Source organism: Triturus cristatus, chromosome 3_1 (genome assembly GCF_964204655.1).
Source record: "Triturus cristatus chromosome 3_1, aTriCri1.1, whole genome shotgun sequence".
NCBI lineage: Eukaryota > Metazoa > Chordata > Amphibia > Caudata > Salamandridae > Triturus > Triturus cristatus.
Genome location: NC_140583.1, coordinates 66801061 through 66815029, shown reverse-complemented (window position 1 = coordinate 66815029; position 13969 = coordinate 66801061).

Below are 13969 nucleotides of genomic sequence, written 5' to 3'. Positions count from 1 at the left end.
TATGTGTTAAATTTTTTGTAGTTATCAATTTTATTCTAATTAAATTTAGCACTTTTTAGGTCCGTAGCGGGGTGTGGGTTAGGCCTGGGCGTAGTTGGCGGAGAACTCTGTGAAGTTACAAAGAAAGTCTGCGAAGTTCAGTGAGTGGCAGAGTGCAGTGTGATCTGCAGTTTGTGCTGGTATTCCTGCTGCTCGGATAGAAAGTCTACCCGAGCGACAGCTCGCGTTCCCTAACTTACTGTTCGTGCTCGCGAGCGGGGAAAAAACTCCACTGTACATCGCGAAGCGGAGTTTTCTGCACTCCGCGAGCTCCGTGTAGTGCAGAAAACTCCGCGAACGGAGCGAAGTTCACCGTGCAGGCCTAATTTGTAGGGGAATTGGGTGGAAAGTAATTTAATTATAATAAATTAATGATTATTTTTTATTTGTTAATATTTATTTAATTGAGATTTTATAGTGTTAATTGTGGGAAGTAATTGATTATTAATTAATTATTAATTGGTTGTTAATATTAATTGATTAATTGGTAATTAATTTTGATCAATGTGTAATTTCTTTAGGTGCGAGTTTATAGGGGTAAAGGGTGGGAACTAATATATTTTTAATTAACAAGTTGTTAATTAATATTAATTTATTAATTGGAAATTAAATATGGAAATTGTGAGATTAAAGTCAAAGTCAAATTTATTCAAATGTTCGGTCTTTTAAAACCATTACACCATATAATTTCATTTACATTATTTAAAATGTCCTATGATAAACATTAGTAAAAATCTTTGGTCATTGTTCTGCACCCAATAAAATCAAGACCAGATTATATTGTCCATAGAGTGCTGCAACCCTAACAATCGTCCTCATCATAAAATCCATATTCATCATATAAACAGTGTCTTAGATTGATTGCTTTTCTTCTGGAACACAACCCAATTCCTTTAGATACATATTTATAAATGTTACCCCCCTGCAGACCAGAGGAATCGAAGACCCACTTAACCAAGCGGTTACAGCTTCTCTGCATGTTCGTATGTTCATATTAATAAATATTTCTTTCAAAAGTGTCTTTCTTTCTTTTAATAACTTTGGACATGCACGAGAATATGTGCTAGGATTCGTGATTGTAGTTGGACAATCTGCAGTCTTGATTTTGGTGCTAGTCTTTCCAAAGCGTAAATTCATGAATTGATTTTTTAAATGGTTCAGAAATGAGCTGATAAATAGGCCTGAGGTTTCCTGTTACTATATGACTTAATCACCGTCCAGGCAGGATGTCTTTATAATAAGCTGTGTTCATCTGTTGTGTGAGACAGGAGTTTTGTTGACAGATTAATTGCTTTGCTAAGGGCCAGTTTCCCTATGCCTGAGTTCCAAATTTCTTGAGCAGAAAGATCCTCAATGACCTGTGCTAAATAGCAGCCCCAGGAACACTGTATTTTATTTTCTCTTTGAGCGTCTATTTTTTTCCAGCACAGATGCTCGATACAGTCGGTTGTGGATGATCTGAGCGTTCCATATAGTTTAATAAATGCACTTTTACAACGGAATATTTGATTGGTCAAACCAAACTTGAGCCGGACTTGAGCCGGTGATGCTGATTGCCTATTGAGGAAGACGTTCTTATAAACCTTTGTTTGGATGTTATTTATAATTGAGATTTCGCGACCCCTCATAATTTCGCTACCATATGTGACAGAAGGCGCCATGACGGATAGTAGGTGGCTGTAGAATGGACAGCTTAATTTGCTTTTTAATAATTTGAAACCATATATGAGATTTTGTGGCCCTCATTGCTAGGAGCTGATGCTTATAAATTGAGTTGTGTGAATAATTTTAGGTGCAGGTTATGGGGTTTATGGGGGTAAACGGTGAGAAGTAATTTATTTTTGATTAGTTATTAATTATTTCTAATTGATATTAATTTATTGAAAATTAATTATGGGAATTGTGTAATTAATTTTAGGTATGGTTTGTGGGGTTTATAGGGTAAATGGTGGGAAGTAATTTGTTTAATTAATAATTAGTTGTTAATATTAATTAAAAATTAACTATGTAAATTGTGTAATTCATTTTAAGTGTGGGTTGTGGAGTTTATAGGGATAAAGGGTGGTAAGTAGTTTATGTTTTATTAATTCATAATTAGTTGATCATTAATTTTAATTAGTTAATTGATATTTAAATACAGTACTTTTTTGTGCGTGGGGGTTTACTATTATAGGGGTAAATAGTGGGAAGTAAATTAATCTTACTTTATAATCTTCATAATTAGTTGTTAAATACTATTCGTTTTTTAATTGAAAATACGTTTTAATTGTGGGGACTGTGGGTTGTGGGGATTATAATGGTCAAGTGTGGTAAGTTAATTAAATTTTTATGAGTTTTAATTTGTTTTTTAGGTAATATTTCTTTAATTGGTAATTAATTATGTTAATCATGGAAGTACTTTTTTTTCTAAATTTAGATGTGGGTTGTGAATTGTGTGGTGTTATTGGGTAGGAAATAAAAAAAAACTTGATTTTTTGAATTAATGTTTTTGTTTCTAAATATTTTCCAATTGAAAATATTTGTTTGACAATTATTGTTTTGTGTATTTAATATAATATTTGTAGGTATATGTCCTATGTATTGTCATATGCATTAATCATTATAATATGTTTTTATGTTTTACATTTTTAATATTGAATATATTTCTATTTTAAATTGTAACATATTTATATATTTTTTTAAAATATTTTTTGTTGTTAATATTTGGCACTGATTGGAATGGGAATAGTAAATGTTAACCCCCATTATCCAACTCTTTCCCTACTGTTTTACTCACGGGACTGGGAATAGTAATGTTTACTCCTCCGCTATCCAACACTTTCCCTACTGTTGCACTCATTGGAGTGGGAATAGTCATTTTGACCCCTCCGCTATCCAACACTTTCCCTACTGTTGCAGTCATTGGAGTGAGAATAGTAATTTCTACCCCTCCGCTATCCAACACTTTCCCTACTGTTTCACTGACTGTAGTGGAAAATGTAAGTTGAAAGATTTTTTAATAGTTTAATGATTTAATTTATAATAGAATGGTTTCATTTATTAGATTTTATGTTATTGGTGCATATATATATGTGTGTGTGTATATATATATATATATATGTTTTTTCCCGCGGAGCACTTGGGGAGCCAGGATTTTGCTATATAGATATATATATATATATATATATATATTCACTGAAAAAACCATAGGTTTCACACATGTTATAGTTAGCTGTACAATTTACTGATAAAAAACCAATGAAATTCCCCCGTTATAGTTACTGTAGGCAACTATAACTCACGCGACCGTAATCCTCTGCTGATGCTAATACTGTATTTAGACACTTATTTGCCCATGTCTTCTTCCATTAAATTTTAGCTATACATATATTACAAATATTTTTTTTTCATAAAGACACATATGTCATCAGCAGAGCATTACGGTCGCGTGAGTTATAGTTGCCTACAGTAACTATAACGGGGGAATTTCATTGGTTTTTTATCAGTAAATTGTACAGCTAACTATAACATGTGTGAAACCTATGGTTTTTTCAGTGAATTTGCAAGGTTTTTTAAATGCTAATTCCTAACTATAACGTGTGTGAAACCTATGGTTTTTTCAGTGAATTTGTACGGTTTTTTAAATGCTAACTTACTTTATGCCATTCGTGGCGTGCGCGCCCAGTTAACGCAGTTCGTTCCGTGCGCGCACGGTGCGCTTCGCGCACCGTGCGCGCACAGTGAGCACGCGGTGCGCTTCGCGCACCGCGCGCCCACTTTACGCAGTTAGTGCCATGCACGCACGGTGGTCACGCGGTGCGCGCAGCGCACCGCGTGCCCACATTATGCGGGATGGGCCATGTACGCACGATGCGCTTCGCGCACCGTGTGCACATGGGGGACATATTATGCGCATCGTTGTGAAATGTTTTGTTTATTATTTTCGTTTAGTTGTTAAGCCATGCACAAATGGTGCCATTCGGGCACCATTTGAACATGGGGTGGGGAGAGTGTGGATAATTTTTTTTTTTAAACAAATTTTTACCGTACGCGTACGGTAAGCGTAATCGGCGATTTTTCGAAAAAAAAAAAAAAATTGGTTTTGGCCTTGGGGGTTGTTTGGGGGCCCGTATATCACTGCTGGGTGATTATTATCTCAATATACTGCCCCTTTACACATTTTTGGGCTTCATTTATGCTGCCCCACTCAGAGTGCGAGAGAGAAAATGGCGGCCGCCGCTTCCTGGTTTCGGCCGATTCGAATGTTTACTAAGATCTAAGAGCCAATCAGAATCGCGCTCGCGCACGTCACCGTACGCGTACGGTAAGCGCACCGTAAGCGCATCGTAAGCTGGCTCAGATATATATATTGATTTAAAGGCTATTTTCTCAGAATCTACTGAACAGATTTACACCAAACCTACAAAAGGCACTTCCTTGACCTGAGGACTACCTCTCTGCCAAATTTCAAGTAATTCTGTTCAGCCGTTCGGGCTGTAGCTGTGTCTAAAGGTCCTATGGAAAAATGCATGGGAAAAACGCGTTTTGGGACCCCCCTTTTATCTCAGCCCCCGCTTGACGAATCCCCCCGAGACTTTCAGGGTAGGAGCGGAGCGTAGCGCCCCACCTATTTTGAAAAATTCGCGAGGATTCGTCGACCGGCGCAAAAGTTATTCAAAATAGAATGTTGCGGATTTCCTATGGAAACGTGGTCCTAACTATAACTACCTACTGGCGACCGCCAGTAGGTAATATATCTATATCTTACCTACTGGCGGTCGCCAGTAGGTAGATATAGTTAGGACCTATTTTCCATAGGAAGTCTGCAACATTCAATTTGGAATAACTTTGGCGCCAATTGACGAATCTTCGTGAAATTTTCAAAACTTTTAGCCAGCTCCGGTCCGCTCCTACCTATCCTGATTCGTCAAGCGGGGGCCGAGAAAAAAGGGGGGGTCCCAAAACGCGTTTTCCCCATGCAATTTCCCATAGGACTTTTAGCCGCAGCTACAGCCCAAACTGCTGAACGGAATTACACCAAATTTGGCAAAGAGGTAGTCCTTAGTTCAGACTCGTGCCTTTTGCTTAAATGGTGTAAATCTGTTCAGTAGTTCCAGAAAAAATGACAGTTAAAAGTACATATATATCTACGGCCTCGGAGGGTCCGCGTACCCTATGCGCACCCTGCCGTGCATGACCTGTATTTTAATTGGCTGCCAACACCCTGAATCAGGAATTGTTGGCAGCCATCTTGTGCCTCGGTAAAACCGAGGCACAAGAAACCACCAAAAAAAGTCGCAAAACGTGAAAAGGGGGCAGGGTATGAACACCCTGACCCCCTAGGCCTGCTCAGGGGGTCCCACAAGGACCCCCAAGGCCAAAAACAAAATGTTTTTTTTTTTTAAACGTGAGGATGCCGATAAAAAAAAAAAAAAAAATGTACGCGCGGGCTCCCACACTGGTTTGTTATCTAGCCCCCGGGGGGCCAAATCCCGGGGGCAATGAATTTGATGTAAAGGGGGGCCCAGAGGGGCCCCGGGGACCGCCACCCCCGGGGCTTTTTGAAATTATGTACGGAGGGCTCTCAGGTCCCCCTAGCCCCGGGGACCGCCACCCCCGGGGCTATTTCAAATTAGGTGTGGGGGGGCTCTGAGGACCCCCCAGCCCCGGGGACCATCACCCCCCGGGGCTTTTTACAAATGTTGGAGGGGGGCTGCGCGGCCCCCCTCCTGGAGCCTTGTCCAGGCCCTGGGGACCGCCAGTGTCCCGGGGTGCCCACCCCCGGGACACTGCTGTTTGCAATGGCTCCCACCCTGCCAATGCAAACTGCTTTGCTTCAATGAAGCAAAGCAGATTGCTTTTCCATATGGGGAGCAGCATGTTAGCTGCTCCCTATGTGGAAAAGCAATGCCGGCTCCTGCAGGAGGACCCCCCACGGTCCCCAACGAGAGGCAGGCTCCAGGGGATGGGGTCCCTGGGGCCATAAGTAGCCCGGGAGGGGGGCCACGCGCCCCCCCTCCCCATTAAGCACAAAAAAAATCAATGGCCAGCCCCGGGGGATTGGGTCCCCGGGGCCTTAAGTGGCCAGAGGAGGGGGGCTACGCAGCCCCTTCCATAAAAAGATTTTAAAAGTTGGCCATACCCCGGAGAATGGGGTCCCCGGGGCCTGGAATTGGCCACGGGAGGGGGGCAACGCGGCCACCTTCCCATAATTTTTTTTTTTTTTTATTTAATTTGGGGGTGAGGCCATGGGCGATGGGGTCCCCAGGGCCACAAAAAGTAAAAGGAAGGGGGGCCACACAGCCCCCCTTTAAAAATGTAAAAAAAACCAAAAAAAGACGCAATGGTCCCTAGGCCCCGCCCCCTCACAAGCACACTCTGCAAACGCACCCTGTGGCGCGTTTTAAATTGGGGAATTAATTCCCCTTCAATACTGGGGGTCCCTGGGGGCCAACTAGCCCACCAGGTACCTCCAGTAAGCGTCACAGGGCTGCGTTGCAGAGAGATGCTCCAGGCCACGCCCCTTTTTACACCTCTCTGCAACGCAGCCTTGTGGTGCTTACTGGAGGTACCTGCTGGGCTAGTTGGACCCCAGGGACCCTCAGGATTCAAGGGGACTTAATCCCCAACTTAAAATGCGCCACGGGACGCGTTTGCACAATGGTGAAGGTAGGGGGCGGGGCCTGAGGTGATATGTGTGCCAACTAGCCCACCAGGTACCTCCAGTAAGCGCCACGGAGCCGCGTTGCAGAGTGTTGTAAAAAGGGGCGTGGCCTCTGAACACCTCTCTGCAACGCAGCTCCCTGGCGCATACTGGAGGTACCTGGTGGACTAGTTGGCCCCCAGGGGACCTCAGGATTGAAGAGGAATTAATTCCCCAACTTAAAAGCGCCACAGGGCGTGTTTGCACACATGTCACCTCAGGCTCCGCCACCTTCCTTCACCATTGTGCAAATATTCCTCTAAAATCAGCCGAACTACGAATTCCGATTTACTCACCTGTTATCAGGAGAGAACCCAGTGCTGCATCTTTTAGCCCAGCACTGACCCTGAAAAGTAATTCTAAGCGTACTTACCAGTAACTTGTATTTCCTTCCATAGGAATCCATTGTGTGGTTTTCACTAGAAAAGTTTCTAAGTGTCCATTTTTGAAATGTACAAATATTCCTCTAAAATCTGCCGAACTACGAATTCCGATTTACTCCCTTGTTATCAGGAGAGAATCCAGTGCTGCATCTTTTAGACCAGCACTGACCCTGAAAAGTAATTCTAAGCGTACTTACCAGTAACTTGTATTTCCTTCCATAGGAATCCATTGTGTGGTGTTCAGCAGAAAAGTTTCTAATTGTCTATTTTCACAAACTAAACATATTCCTAAAAAATCGTCTGTATGACTTAAACACATTCTTTCAACTGTTTACAGGAGATTCACCAGTGCTGGATCAAGGATCCACCACTGAGTAAGAAAAAGTAACGATAACGCTACTTACCTGCTAAGTGAATTTGCCATAGGATAACATTGGTGATTCTATGTGAAAACATTTCTGTGTCAACTTTTAAAATACAATAATATTCCTTAAAAATCACTACTGTAACCATAATGCTTTTACTCAACTGTTTACAGGAGATGTCCAAGGACTGAATCTAGGATCCAGTCCTGTGGTTAGAAAAGTAATCCATAAAGTAACTAATTATTACATGTTGCATTGTGCCCATTGCAACAACTGTAACTACAGTACTTAAAAGTCTATTGCCTATTTGCAAAGTATTTAAACTAAATTAATTAATTCTGAGAAAGTATATTCTGTATTGTAATGTATAATGTCATTATAATGTAATTAAAAAAAGAAAACATCTAAAAATAAATAGTTAAAAAAATTTAGTAAATCAGTATAAAAAAAATCAGTATGACAATTAATACATTAAAAATTGTCATTTACAAAACCTTTGAAATTCACTGAAAAAACCATAGGTTTCATGCCTGATAGAATTAGGAATTAGCATTTGAAAAACCTTTGAAATTCACAGAAAAAAACATAGGTTTCAGTCCTGATATAGTTAGGAATTAGCATTTAAAAAACCTTTGAAATTCACCGAAAAAACCATAGGTTTCAGGCCTGATATAGTTAGGAATTAGCATTTAAAAAAACCTTAGAAATTCACTGAAAAAACCATAGGTTTTAGGGGTGTTATAGTTAGCTGGACATTTCACTCGAACAAAACCATTGAAATTCCTCCAATATAGTTAGTTGTACTAACTACATCTCGTGCACCCGCAATCCACTGCTGATGATGTTACATATTACATCATTCATGACATGGTCAGTGACATCACTGATGACATCTCAAATTACATCACCAACGCTCACGCCTGGGACTCAATGTCCCATAATTCGTTGAATAAGGATGCACAATGCGAAATGCCCACAGGGGGCTAGCAGTAATATAAATAAAGGGAACCTTCATGACGTGAGCCTTCATGTGACTTTCGAAGTAGCCCAAGAAGAAGAGGTATGAAACCTTGAAACGCGTTGGCAGTCGAAAATGAATTCGGAGGAGGAAGACAAGCCGCGTTACACTGCCCTAGGGCTGAACGCTGTCGAGTGCCTTCTTAATGCTTCAGGGCACATTGTTTTAAAAATTTGCACACGGCGGCCCGGCCGTGAAGAAGAGCACCATCGCCAATATGCAGAGGCTGTGGTAGGAACTTTCAGGTACCGTTGCAGCACATCGTTCAAATATGCAAATTAGCTTGTTTTCATGTCCGATACCTACTAAGGACTTTAAATTACTTTTAATGAGAAACTCACGTTGAAACTTATCAAAGTGAACACCAACGCTCACGCCAGGGACTCAATGTCCCATAATGCTAAGAATAAGGATGCACAATGCGAAACGCCCACAGGGGGCTAGCAGTAATATAAATAAAGGGAACCTTCATGACGTGAGCCTTCATGTGACTTTCGAAGTAGCCCAAGAAGAAGAGGTATGAAACCTTGAAACGCGTTGGCAGTCGAAAATGAATTCGGAGGAGGAAGACAAGCCGCATTACACTGCCCTAGGGCTGAACGCTGTCGAGTGCCTTCTTAATGCTTCAGGGCACATTGTTTTCAAAATATATATATATATGTATATATATATATATTTGTAAATTTTAAAATTATAAAATAAATTACAATTAATAGTTAAATTGATTGAAAGTAAATATATATATAATAATTATGATGTGTGTTTGACTTTTTTTATTAAGTTTATTTTTCATATTTGTTAAAATGTATATTAAATCTAATCTTTCTTTTTTAAATTAATTTGATTAGTTAATATATATATTTTTTTATATATATATATATATATATATGAAAATCGATATTTTGTCCAACTGTATTTTTGACATTGATATATTTTTCTCAATATTTTTGTACTTACCTGTTTAAGTATAGGGAGCTGATATTTTTGCATTCTAGATATTTTTTTCATCTATATTTTTGTAGTTGATATTCTGTCAGTGAACTGCTTGAAATAAGCCCAAAATCCAGCTAGCCTCTGTCACGCAGCCAGCACCTGCGTCGTCAAAATTCAGAAGTTGCAAAACAAACACCTGATCCTGACACGGAGGCCAATGCAGGAATGCTGCCTTCACAACATGGTCCCAAAATACAATCCTTTGCCGCAAACTAAGCAAGGCCAATGTGGAAGAGAGTGGATGCTCCTGCCTGTAGGGTTCTTCACAGCTCGTCGCTAAAATTAGGTGAGTACCACTCTGAATTCAAGTGTAACATGGGACTTTATTAGGAGAATCCTTGTACCAGCCAGTACAATCACCAACTGCCCAAGCAGTTTGGAATCCCCACAAAGACCCACAAGAGAACCAATGAGAACAAAGGTAAACCCACTTCAAGTGGTAAGCACTGTAGGTAAATAAAACTTGGTTAAATAATATAGAATTAAGAATACAAACACATAATGCTCTAAGAGCTTAAAGTACTAATTACCACAGAAGGCCACACTTCGAAACCTGGGCATTCGTTTAGGCATGATCTATCCGGCCAGCCTAAGAATAGACATTAATGGTAAACCACATATCTTTGATAACACCATGGACATGCAAAACGTTTGCAGACAATTCTCTGAAAAGCAGCAGGCCTTCTGTCGGGAATACCCAGGAGATCACCACCAGATCCGCTCCAGTGCCAGTGTAGACCACTTCCCATCAGGCTGACTGCTGAAATGTGCATGTACTCATGTCTCTTCCATTGTAGTTAATAGCACTGCGATCATACTGCTATTTGCTTTCCAGATGTATAAGGATGTGATTGTGATGCAGCTGTAGAAAACTCATTATAACTTTCCTCCTAGACTCGACGTAGTTTTGCTACCCCCCCGTGATGTTCACACGTATACTCATTTGCAGCCATCTATGGCTAATAAGTGTTGTGAAGTTGGTAATCTTGTTATGTGGGGTTCGTACTAAGTAGGGGAGGAAGACGGGGATCGTAGGAGTTCTTTTTTAGGCTGGGTTTTCTTGTTTTACACTCTCGGTGTTATGCTATATCACCTTTAGGGGGCTAAACAACTCACGTAAATGTTGGCAGACATTATAGTACATACGTCGACATATGATCCATATTGTGTTCCTGCAAGAAACTCATCTAGTTCCCACCGGCCTGCCTACATTTGCTTCTGCCTGGGGATCTCATTGTTTCTTCTCTAACTATAGCTCTTACACACGAGGTGTCTCCATACTAATATGTAAGACCCAGCCTTTTAAGCACATGTCCACTGATGCATAGGGACGATACCTGCTAGTAGCGTGTCACCTAATGGGGCAACTTGTCCTACTAGTTAACGTATATTCTCCAAATGTTGGTAACCCTGAATTTTACCAGCACTTGCAATCACAAATATACCTAGTAGAAACAGACCACATTTTTCGGGGGGGGGGGGGGGGGGGGGGGGGGTTTATCTTAATATCATACTAGACCCAAATTTGCATAGTACTGCCATGGCCCCCATCCACAAACCTCAATCTTGCAAGGTCCTGCATGCTATATGCTATACATATGCATTGACAGATGTATGGCGTCAGCAACGGCCCCAGGAAACAGCCTATACACACCACTCAACACAGCACTACTCGTGGATGCATGTAGTCCACTAGCTCCTATCAAGCACCCTTATATAATGGGTCTTAGATATCAAACATCTCCCCCGGGCGTTATTGGATCATTCGCCGGTGGTCTTGACCATGTGCGTCCTCGAGGTGGAAGCGATTAAGCGGCAGTGGCGGTTCCCTAACATGGCATCACACGATACAGTGTTTCAGGCAGATCTTCGTTCGGCGATAGCAGAATATTTCGAGCTAAATAAAGGATTAGTCTTGTCGCAACCCACCTTGTTGGAAGCCTTCAAGGCATATGTAAGGGTAGTCTGTATCTCCAAACAAGCTGGAATACTGAGGGATATCCGACACACACTGTCTCGGTTGGAGAGGGACCTGCTTGCTTTAGATTGAGCACAGCCCCCGTGCAGTGTGCCAGACTGTTTGCCTAGGCAGGCGGCCCTGCTGGCCGACTATCAGGAATTAGCGGAGAGGGAGGCCCATTTTGGGGGAAATATGCTAGGGCCTGCAGGTACGGAGAGCGAGTGAGGCCAGGGTGTACGCTGGCCCACCTGTTACAGCCACCACGGGGTCAATTATATATATCTGGCCTACAGGGGTCCAATGGCAAATATATAGTGGACACACTAGGCATACAACTCCAAATCAGCAAGAGACACTGGTGACATCTCTACCTATCTTGAAAATGTGGCGATGGTTTGGCTCAGGGCCAGGGCCATGCAGCAGCAATTCCTGAGCGAACTTTTCACTACCGAGGACATCATACAAGCTATAGATGCCTTGGATGGTTTCAAGACGCCTGACCTTGATGGATTCTCTGGTGTCTTCTACTAGCACCTACTTGCACCACAACTCCTAGAGGTGTACGCGGAGGCACTGACAGTGGATTGACTCCCCCTACATTCAGAGAGGCGGTCATAATACTCCTCTGTCGCCCAGGAAGGACCCAATACAATTTGGATCTTACAGACCATTATCGTTGTTAAACTTTGATAATAAAATATTGGCCAAAATAATAGCGACCCACCTGGTGCTACTCAGGGGACAATTAATATCACCTGCTTAATCTGGCTTTGTACCACACAGATCTACTGTGTTAAGTTTACGAACATTTTTCACTACACTCCTCTTTATAATAGTGACGGATCCCCTTGTATGGCAATTACAGAAAAGTCACTTTAGTTGAGGGCTACAGTTTAAGATCGGCCACTTATTAATAACATTCTATGCGGATGACATTGTACTTTACGTGAGCTACACATTAATAGGAATAAAATGTAGCTCTTCCCATTAACAGAGGAAAGAGATGGAACGTGCTGTGAGTTCCTGATGACCTGGCGTGGGGCAGAGGCATGATACTTGGTGATATACCTTCATAGAGACAAAAAACAGGTACTGCTGCTCAATTATGGGCCAGTGGTGGACAAGCTAGGCGCCAACATAGACAGATTGCTCTGACTCCTATTATCTATAGCTGGTCATATGGCCATCATAAAAACGGTGGTTCTGGCCCAGCTTCTTTATTTGCTCAGCAACATTCCTATCCCCTTAACAAATGTACTTTTGCCCAAATCCACACACTCTTGACAAGTCTCATTTGGGGAGGAAAGCAACCCCGCATTCGCTAGAGTGCCCTTGTCCTCCCGTATGAGCGAGGGAGGTTAGGCGTCCCAAATATCCATCTTTACTACTTGGAATATCATTTTTACTACTTGGTTACACAGTGCAGTTACGCTCCACATTGGTATCATCCAGATGCACGCATCCTTACGCTAAGTCGGAGATGGACCTTGTGGCCCCAATTCCATTAGGAGCCCTACTACTGGCTGGCCTGCTTCAAGACCAAAAAGATATTCAAACTGTGTCCACCACCTGTTGGGCATTGATGAGATTACTAAGAATGAGGGGGCGGCACAACACTATATTCGCTATATTCGCAGGTACTCTCCGTAGCGGCTAACCCATGGTTACCAATTATGCAAGAACCATTGGTGCAACACACCCTCCGACAGTATGCATTACACACGTTTGGGGACCTTATTCCCATTGGCCAGGTCTTTTCCAGCACGGAAGACACTGGTTTTCAAGATGCCCCCTACCTCAACCATTTTGTCTTAAACTGACACAAAGCTGCACTTAGGGACAGAATACCAACATACCCGATAAAACCTGACAAATTTACACCACACACACTGCTCATCACAGACGTAGATGGATTACGCCTCATTTCTATGCTGTATCAAGCATGTTTAGAGCTCCTGCCAGCATGGGACACCAAGTGGAGGGCCCGTGCGGGAGGCCGATATGAGGCACTGACTCACAGATAAGGTCTGGCTGGAATGCAGTACTTAAACCCGCTTTGTGTCCTGCAACCACCGTTATAAACTAATATACTATAAACTCCTACAAAGAATCTAGACCACACCAGCACTGATGGTTTGCGTTGATCCTACCCACTTTTCACACTGCCCTAAGTGTCACACACCTGCAGCGGACTTCGCACATATGACCTGGTCCTGTGGTAGGATAGCCTCAAATTTGAAGTGCATCTTTGCAGAACTTACATGAATGAAGCAGCTGCAATTAGAGCCTTCCCCACTACTGGCAATATTGGGACATGTCACTAAAGTACCTAAAGCAGCATGCTGGTTTGTGGTGATAGCATTACTCCTTGTAAAATGAGAGCTTGCCCTATACTGGGGAAGCAAGCACACACACAGTGGAGAAATTGATGATGTGCTGCGATACGAATAGCGAACTCTTTGCTGCATTACAGCCGCCCACGTCCAGGCCTAGATATATCTGACAACCTCTGAGGGACTACTTGCGTGG